A 16,353-nucleotide genomic window follows, 5' to 3' on the forward strand; every position below is an offset into this window, starting at 1 on the left:
ACCTAAACGACAATTTGGTTGTGATGGGCAGTTCTTCTGTGTCGGCATAAGGTCTTTTGTGTCGAATTGTCGAAAGCGGTATAGCATTAGCAAGCATTTTAGAACCAGTGAAAAGTGGACTGACAGATACACTTCGGGCTTCCTGCAATGATATGTATTAACAACTGTCCAAGAATTGTGTCCCTTTGCAAATGTATTCTTGGCCTGCAACTGAGACAGAAACTTTGCTGAGGTGTTGCTTAATCGAAAAAAAGCTGCTCTTTCCATGGGACTTTCCCACGCGTTTTTAATGCTCAGTTCTTTTATTGCCAGTCCCAAATAGTCTCCCCAAGACTTTTTAATGTATTCCTCATCTGTGCCTTGATTTCCTTCCAGCACAGACTATTGAGGGAGCCACTTGCTGAGGCACGGAGTATCCAGAATAGCTTGACAAAAGACAGCTTGTAGTCTAGCGTAGTCTATCTTGTAGTCTAGCAGACTCTACAACAATAAAAAACTCTCTTTTTAAATTCATAATCTAAGGATCCATGTCCAACACATGTCCAACATGTACACATGGAGCTTTCATCAATTTGCTGCCACTCCCACTATTACGCTATAGGAACCCCCCAATTCATTGGCACTGCTAAGAAGTTTAATGTTTCTGTTGCACAGCATTTATTTGCATTGATATTCCTTATTATCATCATCCCTCTTTACAGTTTTTTGCAGAAGAATCGTTCAGCAGCCTAGCACAGGTCCTGTATTAGGCATATCTGCAAGAAACCGTGAGCATTATGGTAAATGTGGTCCTCATTTTCTTCAGTAAACTACTGTTCAAACAACAAGCGAGAAGGGGAAGCTTCGTGCCTCATGGTTATTGGGCTTCAACGTTTTGCAGTCTCAATACTGTTCAGTCAATTGTGGAAATTAATTATTAGTAATGGAAATTCTAATATAAACATTTCATGCTTACTAGCAATCTTCAGAGAGAAATATGACATACCGTGAAGAAAACATGATGCACCTCCAGAGGAGCTTACACTGCTGAGTACATTAATTCTTGACATTTTCCAGCAGCACAGTCCTTCAGCATGCATACCAGGTCCAATACTAGGCACAGCTGCAAGCCACCTAGGCATTATGATACATGTTGTCATCTTCATACTCCAATCCTTTAATCTTTCAGACCACTGATCACTCAGATTCCATCATCTGTAATCCAGGACCTGTGAACTGGCGCTCACAACCTCCACCTTCAAGAAGAAATCAAATACAGACTACTCTTTTGTTAATCTCAGTGCTGAATGGTACTTGTAGCACAAGTAGACAAATTATGTTCTTGTGCAAGGATACAGTGGGCTCAGTGTTACTGTACCTCTGCAGCCAAACGTTACCCAAGGTCTTTGATGCTTCCTATCAGAAAAATGCTGTAGTCTTCCACCTTCGTAAAACGTTTTCTTAACACCCTAGTGTGCTTGCCGCCTATATCATTTCTTCCTTTCCTGGCTAAAGTTACACAAAGCATGACCAAGGACCTTCTTTCTTAAGTAATGGAACTACTTAGTTCTTGATGAAGTGCAAGACAGTTTTCAGCAAGGCCATGATAATTGGGCAGCCTTGTCTCAGCCTTGTATGATCTACTCGTCTCTTTGGATGTTGGTGAAGCCACCATCCTTGTGCCACTCTAATTATGTGCAGCTACAACACTGGCTTACCTTCTATACTGTACTATAATGTCTGAGTGGAATTTAAGTGCTACTTGAGCTGTCTCCATCTTCTTTCAAACCCCTATAAAACACTTGGGCCACAATTTACTAGTTTCAGTCTATTTATGTCATTTTTGTGGCCCAGCCCCACAGTAAAACTTTTTTGGACTTTTACTAAGCCACACAAAATCACTTTACACAGCTTTGTGTGTGTTACTAAATACAAAGTAATGCAATGTAGCGTATAGCTCTGCCTTATGTTAGTTGCCGTTAGGTAGACTTTACATGGGTGGAGTTCTGGTGTTCTCATGCATCCACCCATCTATTTTGAGGCAAATCCAGATTTACAAAGTCTTGTAAACCTGGGGTTGTGTCAGAATGGTGCGCCTCCTGGGCAGAGGTGTCACAAGGAGAAATGTACTTCCCCTTGTTACTTCCTCTTTCCATGTGTGCTGCATTCTGCAGCACACGTGGAAAGAGGAATATGCCTCTTGAGATTTCTTTTAACGCTTTGTGCAGGAAGGTGCCTCCGTTTGTACAAAAACGATCCTGCTCATAATGCATGCACCCTTGCACTATGGTACAAGAGTACCTATGTTGGTGCTAGGAAGCAAAGAGTGTGCCAGTGCTAGGTGGCAGCAAAAATGCTCCATATCTATTTACTTATGGAGCATTTCTGCACTCTCTCTTTCACGCAATGTGGCACAGGATTTTCCCATGCTGTGCCCCTTTGTGTGAAATATTAGTAAACGTGCCCCTTAGTTGTCAATGCCCCAAGGATTAGTTGTCTCTCAGCAGAACTTGCCTTCTTCTGTCTCTCACTCATTAGTAAGTGGATAGAAGGCAATACCATCCAGCTAAATTCACATGAGGTAGAGGTGCTTATCATTGGCAAGCTTCCATCCCCTGATCTTAGGCCTGGTGACTCACTCTCACCACTGAAGTGTGTAACCCAGGAGTCATCTTCAACACCGAACACCACTCTCTTTAAAGATTTGCTTTAACAAAGTCAGGGTGATTTGTTTTTTTCTTTTTAAGGTTTTGAGTAAGATTTTTCCTCTTCTTCCTTCAGCATAAAATGGTGGTACAGAGGGCTATTGAGTACCCTTTGAGCTAGTGAAATTCTGTTCTTCTGGGACCTACTCTTGGATCCTACTTATGTGGCACCTGCAGTGCACGGTACTGTAGCACACATTCTTCTGGGACTCAGTAGGCCTGTCTGATTTTCTGCCCTGACTTCCCATCACTTACTGTTCATATCTGGGGGGAAAGTGGTTTATTTTATGGTGTGGAGGTGCGACCTGACCGTGTAATAAAGACACACTTTTGTATGAGGTCTGGTTGGGTTCATTCTTGAAACCCTAATTAAGACCTGTGTAGCTGTGGCTCAGAGCAGTCAGGCGTTATCAACCGAACAAGCATAAAGCATTAAGAAGTACAAAACAGTTAAATAAGAATAAAAGGCAAAACAATAAAAATCCAACACCAATGTATAAAAATAGACTGCATTTTTATCTTTGAATAGACAGCTCAACAACAAGAACCTATGAGAAGGTTCAGGAGATATTAATTTTTAAAGGAACAATAAATCATAGTTTTTCGCTTAGCACAATAAATCATTGTAATTTACATCAGCTCACAATTAAGGGTTAGTCATGACAAGTGACTTGATAACAGGTGTAGGGCACTCTTGTTGGGACTAAATCCAACAGAGAGTCAGTCACAGGGACCAATAAGGTTCAGCTGATTAGTCACCTCACAAAAACACAGTCTGCAGTCCAGTTCCAAGGTCTATGGGCAAACCACCATAAGTGTCAATTGAGTGGTCCTGATGCAAGAGATGCAGGATGCTTAAGATGATCAAGGATGCTGTGCCGGTGTCAGTGGTCTTTCTGTGGCCACTCCATTGTTCTGCGAACACGGTGGGGTGAATTTGGACTCAGTGGTTGATGCCCCTTGAAGTCCAGGTGAAATCCAGCACAAAACCACAGTCCCCCTTGGCTGGGTCAAGTGAGCAGCAGGAGAGTCCTTTGTTGGTCCTTCTTCCAAGACAGGTCTAACTGGTATCTGACTGCCAGGGATGATATCTGTAGGCCTACTACAATCCCAGTGGGATGTGCGACTAACTAGCCAATCAGGCTTCTAGGACCCACCCACTTAATAATTTCCTTTGAAGTCGGACATCTAGCTATCCCTGTATACACTATTCTGACCACTATCAACAAAAGAATATGTGGAGCTCCCAACCCAGAGGTGTGCCTACCAGGGGTCTACACTCCATTTCCAAAACCGGTTTAGCAACAGCTTTTCCCTCTCTGCCTTAGATGCCAGCCTGTCTGCTAACACAAAAGTGCAACCCGTCTTGAGCATGACTACCATTTTCACTTCAAAGTTGACTTCCCCTTTTAAAGATCGTTTTTTGGACATACACCTCCTCTGGCCATCCTTCCAGGAAGAAGTAACACCTCTTCTCACAACAAGCCTTTGAGTCCTTTTCTAAAATCTTTTCTTATCTCTCTCTTGAAGGGAGGGGGTGAGGTCGTGCAGAAGGCTGTCTTGAGGACAGCAGCTGCATGTAACTTAAAACGGATAGTGGACAACTTTGGACAACAAAGTGGCGTGTTTCTAAAGTTGCACTTTGTACACTAGTGACATTAAATTCGACTTGTGCAACAAGTTGGGTCTAATGCATTCAATCTTTGCTACTTTAGTAGACGTATTTAGAAGTTAGCACTGCTGAATTGTCAGCATGTAACACTATGCTCATACCGAGTTAAAATGACAATGCTGGGTTTTTACTGCCAGTAAAAACAGGTCTTTCTTTTTAATATGCAGGATCCTGCCTTAGAGCTCGTTAAGCCTTCCTTAGGGGTGACTTTTTCAAAATATAAAGGAAAGTTTGGACTTTTTGCATGGCAAAGTCGAGTTAGCAGTTTAAAAACTGCTCTACCAGTCTGCAGTGGCAGACTGGAAGACATGCTTTACTGTGTCACTCTTGTGGTGGCACAACCAGTGCTGCAGTCCACGAGGAACAGTTAACTTAAGGGCCTTTGCATATATACTAGAGACCTGGAAGTAAATTAATTTACGCCAGTTGGGTATAAGCAAATTAAGTAAACACTTTTATGGCTCGGACCACATGCACTGAGACCTGATCAGCAGAGCACAGTGCACTACACTCATTACACGGGTACCTAGTATTTAAAAAGTGGGGCAAAAGGTAGGGGTGAGCCTGCAAATAGCCATTTACTTACAATAGCCAAAAGAGGCATATACAAGTGTCTCAGTCTATTCAAGCATGACCTTGCTTCATAATGCACAGCTTTAATAGCATGTCCCCTTCTGAATCCTGTAATTCTTGCCCTCCAATATTCTTGTCATCCCCCAGGTCAAGAAAGCAGAATAGAAGGCCAACCCTTTTTGTTTCATACTTCTAAGGCCTGAAATTATTTCCCTCCTGGTCTATATTCTGCAGAAAACTGAAACTGCCTCTTGTCATACTCCATTTACTATAAGTAATTCTGTCGTTCTATCAGCTAAAAGATTTAGGGCCATATTTATACTTTTTGACGCAAAACTGCGCTAACGCAGTTTAGCGTCAAAAAATTTAGCGCCGTCTAACGCCATTCTGAAGCGCCATGCGGGCGCCGTATTTATTGAATGGCGTTAGCCGGCGCTACCAGACCGGCGCTGCCTGGTGTGCGTGGAAAAAAACCACGTACACCAGACAGCGCCGGCGTAGGGGGAAAATGGCGTATGGGCGTCTTAAAATGGGGCAAGTCAGGTTGCGTCGAAAAAATCGTCTTAACCCGACTTGCGCCATTTTTTAACGACGCCCATCCCCCATCAACATGACTCCTATCATTGTAAAGATAGGAGTCATGCCCCCTTGCCCAATGGCCATGCCCAGGGGACTTCTGTCCCCTGGGCATGGTCATTGGGCATAGTGGCATGTAGGGGGGCACAAATCAGGCCCCCCTATGCCACAAAAAAAAAAAAAAAATACTTACCTGAACTTACCTTAATGTCCATGGGATGGGTCCCTCCGTCCTTGGGTGTCCTCCTGGGGTGGGCAAGGGTGGCAGGGGGGGTCCCTGGGGGCAGGGGAGGGCACTCTGGGCTCATTTTGAGCCCACTTGTCCCTTAACGCCATGCCTGACCCAGGCGTTAAAAAGCGGCGCAAATGCGCCGTTTTTGGCCACGCCCACTCCCGGGCGTCATTTTTGCCCGGGAGTATAAATACCACGTAAAGGCCTGGGAGTCATTTTTTAAGACGGGAACGCCTCCCTTGCATATCATTAACGCAAGGAAGGGGTTCACGCTAAAAAATGACGCACACTCCGGGCACTTTGGCGCCCGAAGCGTCTAACGCCATAGTATAAATATGGCGTTAGTTGGCGTTAGTTTAGCGTCGAATTTGCGTCGAAAAAAACGACTCAAATTCGGCGCAACCAGAGTATAAATACGGCCCTTAGTGCCAGGCCACTATACCCCTCCGAGTAGTCTTACCACAGATTCACCCCTCCTTTTGCTATTGTCTTCTCTCTTATCTTAATTTCTTTCTTATTTAACTAATAATGTTACTTGTCCTCACTTCCCACTTCAGTGATCAACTTGATGCAAAATTGAAGAGAGGTTGAAAGAGAAACCATAAATACATTGAAATTACCTTACTTCCCTTAAAGACATCAGTCAATGAATATGGCGTTCTTATGTTATGATCGGGGATAGCCTAACATGCTGACTCCCCTTATACAATTACATACTCAATAATCCATTCTGTGAGTGTGTTGTCTGTTTATTCCACCAAGCCGTTAATTTGTTAGCAGTTTATTGATTAACTTTGGTGTAAAAAACATGGTTTTAGAAAGTCACTTGTGACTTGAAAATACATTATAGCACATATTTAGTAATAACAGCTAAAGGGAAGCACTCTGTGTTAAAGATCTGTGGGGAAAACTCTATTATTTACTGTGTAAAGTACCACCTGCCATACATTATAATGATATTGCAAGTCCCTGAGAAGTTCCATGACCATATAGAGGAACTAGGCCAAAGAGTTCTCTTATAAAGTTATGCAACTCTGAGGTGACTTGCAATATCCTTATCATGTACAGTCAAAGGTACTTTATTCTTTATAATACATGGTCACGCCATCACCTTTCCCACAAATTCCTTAAATCCTTGCTGCATAGCTCTTTTCATATGAAAAAAGAGAGCATGTTTGCAAACATAAAGAATCAAAATAGAATCTCTAGTACAAAATTAAACACATAAAAAATGTGCTACATATTTGTTGCAAAAAGATACTATAATCAGTTTAATACCAGTGAGCTGTTTTAAAAAAAAAAAAGTTCAGTAGCTCGGAATGTGTAGAAACATGCAGATAGATTCTAACATCTCTATAATTACCTACAGATTGCAAAAAATACAGGTTGCCATAAATTCCCACTTTCTGCTTTTCACTGTACAGCTAAAAGAATAAAACAGAAGAAAAAAAAGCCATGTTTTGTTTTCGTTCTTTAAACAGCTGCTTTAATTATGCCCCATGACCTTCCCGGCCTTTCCCCTCGATTGCTGGCTCTGGCAGCAGGCATTCTAAGGTCAGAACTCAACTGTAAACAAGTTATTACAGTTGATTGGCTATTTAGTTTCTTTAGATGACTGGTTGCCTCACAAGTCTCCTAATATAAATACATTTGAGACAGGGTTTTGCATGCATTACAGTACCTGTAATAGGGTACTGCATAAGCTACATATTCACCGACTTAGGGTGATAGTCTATAATAACCACACTGCAGTTTTAGGGTTGTAGTCAGGCCCCGTCTAGGAACCAAATTCAGCCCTGGCAAATTTTATCAGATCAGCCCCCATGCATGCGGTTCAAGGATAGCAAAGTGGATGAGTAAAATGAGCAAGCCTGACACCTGGTTCCTTCTTCAAAAAGCTATTTTGTTTTAAACGAGGCAAAATTGTGCATTTTACAACACACTTCATTATACATTGCTATGCCACAACATCTAAAGTATAGTAAATGCTCATCTGACAGTCTACGATGGGGCCCAATCATGATGGGAAAAGCAAGGAGTGCACAGACCATCCACGATATTATATGAAATAAGTAGAGTGATAATATTTTTTGTCCCCCACCTCCTCCACGGATTTCCTCACTACCACCTGGCAAAAGTGCATCTCATCTCTCTCTAGCCCCTCTCTTAAATACATTTCACTTTTTAACCCCTTCGCTGCCAGGCCTTTTCCCCCTCAGGTGGCAGGCCTTTTTTTGGCTATTTGGGGCAGGGCGCGCTTAGGCCCTCATAACGTTTTGTCCACATACCCACGCCAAATTTACGTCTTTTTTCCAACATCCTAGGGATTCTAGAGGTACCCAGACTTTGGGAGTTCCCCTGAAGGAGACCAAGAAATTAGCCAAAATACAGTGAAAATTTCGTTTTTTTTAAAACAAATGGGAAAAAAGGGCTGCAGAAGAAGGCTTGTGTGGCATCAACAAAGGGTTTGCGGTGCTAAAATCACCAGCTTCCTAGCTTTCAGGAACAGGCAGACTTGAATCAGAAAACCCAATTTCTTAACACAATTTTGGCATTTTACTGGGACATACCTTATTTTAAAAAAAAATTGTGCTTTCAGCCTCCTTCCAGTCAGTGACAGAAATGGGTGTGAAACCAATGCTGGATCCCAGAAACCTAAACATTTCTGAAATGTAGACAAAATTCTGAATTCAGCAACGGGTAATTTGTGTAGATCCTACAAGGGTTTCCTACAGAAAACAACAACTGAAATAAAAAAATATTGAATTTGAGGTGAAAAAAATGCCATTTTTTTCTATGTTTTACTCTGTAACTTTTTCCTGCAATGTCAGATTTTTTAAAGCAATATACCGTTACTTCTGCCGGACTCTTCTGGTTGCGGGAATATATAGGGCTTGTAGGTTCATAAAGAACCCTAAGTACCCAGAGCAAATAAATGAGCTGCACCTTGCAGTGGGTTTTCATTCTATATCGGGTATACAGCAATTCATTTGCTGAAATATAAAGAATGAAAAATAGGTATCAAGAAAACCTTTGTGTTTCCAAAATGGGCACAAGATAAGGTGTTGAGGAGCAGTGGTTATTTGCACATCTCTGAATTCTGGGGTGCCCCTGCTAGTATGTTAATTACAGGGCATTTCTCAAATGGATATCTTTTTTACACACTGACTTATATTTGGAAGGGAAAAGTGTAGAGAAAGACAAGGGGCAATAACACTTGTTTTGCTATTCTATGTTCCCCCAAGTCTCCCGATAAAAATGGTACCTCACTTGTGTGGGTAGGCCTAGTGCCCACAATAGGAAATGCCCCAAAACACAACGTGGACACATCACATTTTCCCAAAGAAAACAGAGGTGTTTTTTGGAAAGTGCCTACCTGTGGATTTTGGCCTCTAGCTCAGCCGGCACCTAGGGAAACATACCAAACCTGTGCATTTTTTAAAACTAGAGACCTAGGGGAATCCAAGATGGGGTGACCTGTGGGGCTCTCACCAGTTTCTGTTACCCAGAATCCTTTGCACCTCAAAATTTGGCTAACAAAACACTTTTTCCTCACATTTCGGTGACAAAAAGTTCTGGAATCTGAGAGGAGCCACAAATTTCCTTCCACCCAGCGTTCCCCCAAGTCTTGCGATAAAAAAGATACCTCACTTATGTGGGTAGGCCTAGTGCCGGCGACAGGAAATGCCCCAAAACACAACGTGGACACATCACATTTTTCCACAGAAAACAGAGGTGTTTTTGCAAAGTGCCTACCTGTGGATTTTGGCCTCTAGCTCAGCCGGCAGCTAGGGAAACCTACCAAACCTGTGCATTTTTGAAAATGAGAGACTTAGGGGAATCCAAGAAGGGGTGACTTGTGGGTCTCTCACCAGGTTCTGTTACCCAGAATCCTTCGCAAACCTCAAACTTTGGCAAAAAACACTTTTTCCTCACATTTCGGTGACAGAAAGTTCTGGAATCTGAGAGGAGCCACAAATGTCCTTCCACCCAGCATTCCCCAAGTCTCCTGATAAAAATTATACCTCACTTGTCTGGGTAGCCTTGTGCCCGCGACAGGAAATGCCCCAAAACACAACGTGGACACATCACATTTTTCCAAAGAAAACAGAGGTGTTTTTTGCAAAGTGCCTACCTGTGGATTTTGGTCTCTAGCTTAGCCGGCACCTATGGAAACCAGCTAAACCTGTGCATTTTTTTAAACTAGAGACCAAGAGGAATCCAAGATGGGGTGACTTGTGGGGCTCTCACCAGGTTCTGTTACCCAGAATCCTTTGCAATCCTCAAAATTAGCAAAAAAAACCACTTTTTCCTCACATTTCGGTGACAGAAAGTTCTGGAATCTGAGAGGAGCCACAAATCTCCTTCCACCCACGTGCCACTCAGGCTCCCGGTAAAAATGATACCTCACTTGTGTAGGTGGGCCAAGTGCTTGTGATAGGGACAAGCCAAAAACATGTCGAAATTGAGGAGGAACCAAAGTTGGTCCAGAAGGGCAGTTTGAAAAAAAAACATTTTTAGGCTGACAAGTGCAGCAGAATTTTTATCGGTATAGATGAGACAATGCTGGGTGGTAGGAATTTTGTCGATTCCAGCAGATTCCGGAGGGTTCCATCACAAAAATGTGGGAAAAATGTGTGCTTTCCAGCAAAGTTGCAGGTTTGCAGGGCATTGTGGGTAAGGAACTGGTGCGGGAAGCATGTGAAGCACACCACCCTGGAATCAACTAGATGTTTAGTTTTCAGATGTGTCTAGGTCTTGTGGATTTTTCTACATGGCAGCGTCCCAAAGTAAAAAAAAGTGCAGCAATCACCATTCGAACTGGGACGATTTTGAGAGTTACCAAGCTCTCATGGGCCAAATGTAAAACAAAAACAAAAAAAATTATCAAATGTCCTCTTGCTTGCCATGGGATAAGATGTTTTAGTGTGTGGGGGAGAGCTGAAAGACTATTAGCCCCTTCAGTTCGGGTGGGGGCATAACCAGGCCCATACTGGTTGGTAGCCACCACCCCACTATTTTCTTTTATTTCTTTTATTCCCTGCCATCTAGTAGACTTTCTGTCTAGAAGACTTTCTGTGGATCAGGGGTAATTTCCCAATCTGCCCACTGGTGGGCAGAAAAACTTTGGCCCCATTTATTTGGGGTGGGGGTATGGCCATAACCCCAACCTCTTATTTTGAAAAAAGAAATCTTCCCTGGTCTCTGGTGGGCTTTCTGCCCCCCCTTGAGGGCAGATGGGCCTTCCAAAAATAGGCCAATCTACCCCCAAGGGGGGCAGTTATGGCCAACAATAATGTGCCCCCATGGGGAGCGACCCTTGCCCAAGCGGCTGCCCCCCACCAAACAAAACATACACATACACACACACCAATCCATGGTGTCTAGAGGTTTTTGCCCCCCTTGAAATGGCCTAAATACAATTTGCCCCCCAGGGGAGCGACCCTTGCCTAAGGGGTCGCTCCCCAAACATTAAATTAAAAAAAAAAAAATCCCTGGTGTCTAGTGGTTTTCTGCTCCCCCTGGGGGCAGATCGGCCTAATAAAATTAGGCCGATCTGCCCCCATCGCGATCAGGCAGCAGAAATGCTCTGAGAGACAAGAAAGGAAAGGTCTCCCCCACCCCACCTCCCGGTCGGAAAAGAAATGCAAAAGCATTCTGAGCGATCCGAGGTGACCTGATGAGTTCAGTGCGCGATTTGCATGCTGACGTCATTAGACATCACAGGGAGTGTGGGGGGAGGTCGGGGGTGAAAGAGGAAGCAATTCCCCTTTTATCCCTGATGGAGGGGTGTGGGCCGGGAGCAGGACGAGCTGGTCTCGTCCAGGGCACACGGTAACCGTGTGCCTGGACGAGACCAGCTCGCCCGCAGCACCCGTGGGGTTAAAGCTCTGGTAAAGGCTATTTTTACTAATCTACTCAGCTATTTACATAAAATACAGATCTGTTCTTTGCAGCAGACATATCAACCCTGAAATAGATGCAAATGAAAAAGAAATTACTAAGAGAGGGACCGCCAGATGTGAGCAAAGTAATAAAGGAACAGCTGATGATAGACCACTGAGAGGCAGAGGAAGGTAGGTGAGACTCATAAGAAAGATACACCTCAGAAATGGCCAGGTAAGACAGGTAATGAAGAGCCAGCTGATAGAGGGTGGGGAGACAGGTGCAAGAAGTTAGAAGATCTTGAGACAGAGCCTAAACAGAGGGAGGAAGCAGCTGAGGGTGGGAAGACAGTCGAAGAAGTTAATATAGACAATGAAACAGACGATTCAGAGAGAAAGGATGAAAGATGGGAGAGAAGCACGATAAATTGACACTTTAGAAAGACAGCACAGCAATAGGGAGGTGGACAGGTGGGAGAGTATCAGCTGAAAAAAGGAAGAAAATTGAGAGTGCTGATAAAGTGGCAATCCTTAACGGGAGACAATGTTTATGCAGTTTAGAGAGACAGGTTTTAAAAACAGTTGAGGGAGAGGTGGAAATATGTAAGTGATATTGGGACAGAGACAGGTGAGAAAGAGACAGACATGGGGGTTAAAGAGGTGAGAAACGGGAAAGAGGTAAAAGAGGGGCATAACAGGTGAGATATTATAAGAAGATCAGTGAGAAAGACAGTTGACAGGGAAGGAGACTGAAAGGGTGAGAAAGAAAGGTGAGGTAATAGAAAAGACACAGCCGAGAAACAGACATCTGAGGGGAGAGTGACTTTGAGGCAAAGGTTATTTGACATCAGTTCACTTGAAGCCATAAGGGACAAAGGACATGTGAGGTCACTTCCAGTATCCCTGATAATTAGGCGAATTGAGGTCCATGGTGGTAGAGGAGAACTGCTGGTGTCGTGGTTACAGCCGTGTTGGGGGGTGAACGGCCTCCTCGGCATCTCTGCCTCATGAGTGTGCCTCATGCTGATACAGGAGTTTGTACACAAGTCGAAGGGCATGCAGCCACTCCCAGCACAGGCTCAGCATACTCTGTCAGAAGCGTTTATTGGGTTTTCAAGAGCACGGCTGACCTTACCTGTTGTGTGCGAACCTCTGGGACACTGCTTGGTGTGTGCGAGGAGCCTACACATTAATCTAGACAGTGAACACAGCTCCCAGGTTTGACATGCGGAGCACCTTGTGACTCTGTGCAAGCGATTTTCCTTCAACACTTTACTTTCTGATGGAGAGTCCTGTCCATGACGAACGTCCGGCCTACAGCTCAGCAGAGAAAGCACACACCAATTGGAAGCCTTATGGAGGAGCTTCTCTCCCTATCTTCTGCTAGCTTTCTGCTATGACAGTTAGACGCGTAGCAGTCAAGTCATTTCCTAGAGATAGAGCCTTATTATACACAGCAAAGACTGAGGGGATCCCTGTGTTTCACACAGAAAGGCAAGCGCAGGGAAGAATATGCAGTGAGAGAGGGGTAATGTTCTTTTGTTTAAAAAAACTTTTGAACTTCTTTGGTTAAGTGTTTTTTTTATTTTTGTTGTGTTTATCATGTATTCAGATTAGATGCAATTTACAGCAGTGGCACCAGTGTTTAATTGGTAAAAATGCAGGTGCCAGGGCCCAAAGTATTTTGCAGGAGTCCATTGAAGCCGCCACCACCACAGCTCCTGCCACTGCTCTCAGATTTCCAGTTCCAACATTAGCTTTCTAATCACCAAGCTTGTACAAGCGTGAGACTTTGGAAAAGTTCAGGCAAGCTCAGTCAGTATGGATGGCCTGGATGTGCAAGTTTTATCATATTTTTAAAAGTATATTAATGTTTTAAATGCGCTGTGCCCCAAAACATAGGGTAGACAGTGCCACTATATGGTGACTGGTTAATAAATACAAGTGGTTAGAAAAAGGTGCGGGTGCCATGCACCGGAAAACACCGGCACAAAATAGCCAATGAGTGGCACAAATGTTGTATCACTGTGCCTTTGTGTTGCTCTTCCCTCCTACAAGCGGGTACTTTCTTAAACCAGTGCCAGCCTCCCTGTGGCATACGAACCCAAAAATGCCTTATCAAAATCAACACATTTTATTCATCGTCTAGTGAAACAATATGCTGATGCACAAAACTGTTTCTTGGAGCATTGTTATTGTCTTTCATAATCACACGTTTTCAGGGCAGTTGTCATTTATCTTGCAGACACCCAGTCAAAACAATGTGTTTCAGGTTGTCTCAGTCATGTTGGCTGGGTGTCGGCAAGATGAGGTACAACTGCCTTGAAAGCGTGTGAATACAAAAATACAATAAAACGTGAGAACTTTAATACTGCTTTATTTCTGCTTCAAGAATGAGTTTGGTGTAGCAGCCTGTCATTTCCTTCCACAATGGTGACTGAAGTGCGTTTATTGGGATTGAAGCAGTCTGCCCGTATGAGACACAACCGAAATTGGGACCACAGGTCTATCAAGAACTAATTTATGCTGTGCTCATATCCATCAAAACAGCTCCATGTCATGTGTGACACCATCAGCAAGTTCTGCTTTTTTAGCGTCTAACGAACAAACAAACAAAAGGTGATGGGAGGAATGCCTGCAGTAAGTCCAACCGATCCTTATTTTTCCCATCATACCACCTCAGTTTAGATCCAGCTATATACGAATTAGTTTGACCCTGCTCCAATAGGAACTGTCTAACCTGAAGTGCCAGGCCCCCTTGAACAGGAATGCAAACACCCCAGACTGGTTTCACCCTGATTGAAGCTCATCAATCACATGTAGCTTTGGTTCCAGTTGCACAGTTAGCATGCAAATCATGTCTGGGCATACCCTTGCCACTTAGGGCAGTACATAACACACACAAAAGATTACAGAAAGAATGTTTGCCCTAAGTCTAACCACTGGCAATCACTCGGGTAGCATCCCAATCCATCATTCTTTTGCCCACCATGACACCTCAGTTTGGGCCAAACCATATGCAAATCAGTCACAACCCTGCTCTGACCTGGCCTGATGGGTTGGATTGCTACCACAAATAATTGGCATTGGATATACTTTTGACAAACATTCTTCCCATCTCCTTTTGTATTTTTAGCTTACCACACAATGCATTCTGGGACTTTTGGTTTCACTTTAACCACTTTAAGTAGGTACTTACAAATCTCTGAATGTTATAGCCAAAAGAAAACCCAGAAATGATGAGAGTTGTCTCACAAAGCATAGGGTAAGTAAGTTGAAGAGTTGTGGGAGCATGAGATGACAATGCTCTTTGCCCTCCTGCATCAATAAAAGCTACAGCACTGGTCTAGCAGCTGCCTTGTCAGTAAATTGTCACAGAGCAGCCTTCACCGCTGATTCTGTACTGTTTATTCAAAAAAGCAAAATGTGCATTGGTAAAAATTCTTTGTCCAGAATGTCTTCACAAGATTCACTACCTTGAAATGTTGAAGACTTGACGAATCCATACAAGAATTTTGTGTTTTTGAGAATTGGGAGCAATAGGGTGCAATGGACGTGTTGTGTTAGGTTGCAGACATATATGTATTCACAGTACAGAGGCGTGTTAGGCTTGGATGGATAAGTACCTAGTGGCTTATTTATACTCTGTTTGCACCCAATTAGCGTAATTATTTTTTTTTTTACTCTAATTCGGTGCAAAACTAATTTCATATTCATACTTTGGCGCTAGACCCGTCTTGTGTCAAATTTATGGACTTAAAGTCATATTTTGGACTTGGAAACCTCCCTTGCTTTAATGAGATGCAAGGTAGGCGTTCCTGTGCAAAAAGTGACTCTATGGCCTTAACGCCATATTTATACTCGTGTGCAAAAATGGTGCACAGGACGGAGGAGGGGTCAAAAATGGTGCAAAGCTTGCTTTGCCCTATTTCTTAACGCCTGGGTCAGGGCAGGCGTTAGGGGACCTGTGGGCCTATTTCAGTGTTTTTTTTGTTTTTTTTAAAGTGCCATTGGGGGCTCTGAAATGGGCCCCCTCTACATGGCACTGTGTGTAATGGCCATGCCCAGGGGACCCTGGTCCCCTGTGCTGGCCATTAGGGTGGAGGGCATGACTCCTGTCTTTTCTAAGACAAGAGTCATGTGGTATGTATGGTTTTGCATCAGAAAATGACTCTAGGCAGTTTAGAGTCATTTTATTTTTTACTCTAACCTGCCTAACGTAAATTTTTGGTGCAAAACCCCCTTCTTCTATACCGCCAGCCCCACCCGACTAACGTAATGTTTTGGGATACTAGCCTACCCGTTGCACCGGCTTGCACCATTCCACAAATATGGTGCCCGGCTGGTGCACAGAAATGGTGCACGCCGGTACTAAACTTTCTGGTGCAAAACTGCGTCCGTGCAGTTTTGCACCAATAAGTATAAATCAGGGCCTTACTTTCTACACAAGGGTCCTGGGAGCTTTGATGAGAACATGTTCAGGGCTTGGATGGCTGCAGCTGCAGACCTCTGTAGAAGGCGTCCCTAGCACAACTTGTGACCCTGTACTAAAATTACAGATCTCTATGCTTGTTAAAGCAATGCAACGACCAATCTAAAAACTGTCGCAGAGTAAGCTGCTAGGGGTGGATGTCTGGAGGTGGGCATAGAGGCACTGCACCTAAGCATCTTAATTTTCTACTGGGTTAACAAACTATTGGCTCTCAAGGGAGAAGCCCCATCTAGTCTCAT

Source organism: Pleurodeles waltl, chromosome 4_2 (genome assembly GCF_031143425.1).
Source record: "Pleurodeles waltl isolate 20211129_DDA chromosome 4_2, aPleWal1.hap1.20221129, whole genome shotgun sequence".
Lineage (NCBI taxonomy): Eukaryota > Metazoa > Chordata > Amphibia > Caudata > Salamandridae > Pleurodeles > Pleurodeles waltl.